Source organism: Fukomys damarensis, unplaced genomic scaffold (genome assembly GCF_012274545.1).
Source record: "Fukomys damarensis isolate Sample0158 unplaced genomic scaffold, DMR_v1.0_HiC HiC_scaffold_16, whole genome shotgun sequence".
Classification (NCBI taxonomy): domain Eukaryota; kingdom Metazoa; phylum Chordata; class Mammalia; order Rodentia; family Bathyergidae; genus Fukomys; species Fukomys damarensis.
The window spans coordinates 118145660-118147392 of NW_022900928.1; the positions used below are offsets into that span (position 1 = coordinate 118145660).

Sequence of the window (1733 nt, forward strand, 5' to 3'; positions counted from 1 at the left end):
TGGGGCGGGGCCTCGGGGCGCCGCCAGAGGGCGCTGGTGTCCGCGCCGTGTCCTGCCCTGGCAAAGAATGAAGGTGGGAGCTTTAGATTCCTAGGAAATGACGCTTATTCATGAAAATTTAGAAAGCGCACAAGTACTGGAAGAAAGTAATTTCACCTTTCCCAGCTCACAAGATGAAATGCTTCTTTGGGTGCTTCTTCGCCTGTATATCTATGTATTTTACTTATTTTTCTAGAGTGGGCCATATTATTGAATGATGCCAAATTTTGCTGACTGCTTTTTTTCCCCCCAGTGCCAGGCAAGCGCAGTACCAGTGAGCTACATTCCCAGCCCTATTGCTCAAGAATTTACTTAACATTTTATCATAAACATTTATCTTGTCAGTAACACCCACAGGCAGGCCTTCAAAAATAAAACACAAGTTTAGGGCTGGGCGTGTCGCTTAGTGGAATAGCGCATGCCTAGATTCTAGAGGCCCTGGGTTTGATACCCATCACTAAAAAAATAAATAAGTAAATAAAGAGGGCCCGGGATTTGGCTCAGTGGTTCCACCGCCTGCCTTGAAAGCGCAAGATTCTGAGTTCCATCCCACTACCAAAGAATAAATAAATAAAGGCATAATTTTAATACTTCAATATATTGCATTACATGGCCACTTTTATTAAGTCAACTTCTTTTTTTTTTTTTTTTTTTGGTTTTTTGAGACAGGGTCTCACTATGTAGTTGAGACTGACCTGGAACTCCCTGTGTAGTCCAGGCTGGTCTCGAATCCTCCTGCCTCAGCCTCCCGAGTGCTGGGATTACAGGCTGCGCCACCACACCTGGCCTATTAAGTCAACTTCTTACCAGAGGACATTTGTTTTCCATTTTTACATTATTGTAAATAAATCCGTGAAGAACATTATTGGCAATTTTATGGTTTTAAACTAAATGCAGTTTTCAAGTTTGAAACTTCAACTGTAGAAATGGATGTTCAGCTTAGATTCTCTGCATGGAATTAGTCGAACATTACTTAACAATGGGGACATATTTGATGAGGGGATTTCATCATGCAATCCTCGTGGAGTGTACTTATCCAAACCAGGAAGCTGGAACTCACTGGGTGATGTACTCTTGTGCACCACCATCATAACGTGTGGTCCCTCTGTGTCACGTAGTGCCACACTGTACTTCATCCTGGAAAGCAGGTAGGAAATCCGACATTTAGAAGTAGAGGGTGGGATTTAGCTCAGTGGCGCCGCCGCAAGATTTACAAGCCCAAGGTCCTGAATTCAATCTCCAGTAACCCCCCAAAAAATGCAATGAAAAGTAGATTACTTTTTGTGCAAACTCTGAGCTGGCCCACCCCCATAGCCACTCATGAAGACTGCAGTTCCATTAGACGCGTGAGAGAAAGGGCTCGGAGAGAGCTCACCTGAGTGTGTGTGGTTCCAAAGTCCACCTTCTTCCCTTTATGAGAAGGCTGCCCAGCCATGCAGCTATGTTGAAAGTGCTTATCACATGCTAATAGCTGCAGGCCAGCTCCGCCCCCGCCCCGCCCCCCAATGTCTTTCACAGCCGGTTGACACTTTCCTCTTTTTTTTTTTTTTTTCTTTTTATTGAGGTTATTGGTACAATCTAGGTATACAATACAATTACATTCATCATTGGGATTCTGAACCTTTACATAGTAGGTCTTGATTCTCATTTTTCCCCTTGTCCCTGCCCTCCCTCCACCCCCTCCTCCCCTCCCC

General features: G+C 44.5%; 1 protein-coding gene across 2 annotated transcripts in view; it reads left to right on the forward strand.

Moving 5' to 3' along the window:
• Pnkd (PNKD metallo-beta-lactamase domain containing) overlaps window positions 1-1733 on the forward strand; it is a 72968-nt gene that overhangs the window by 21096 nt on the left and 50139 nt on the right. The gene's annotated exons all lie outside the window — the stretch shown is intronic.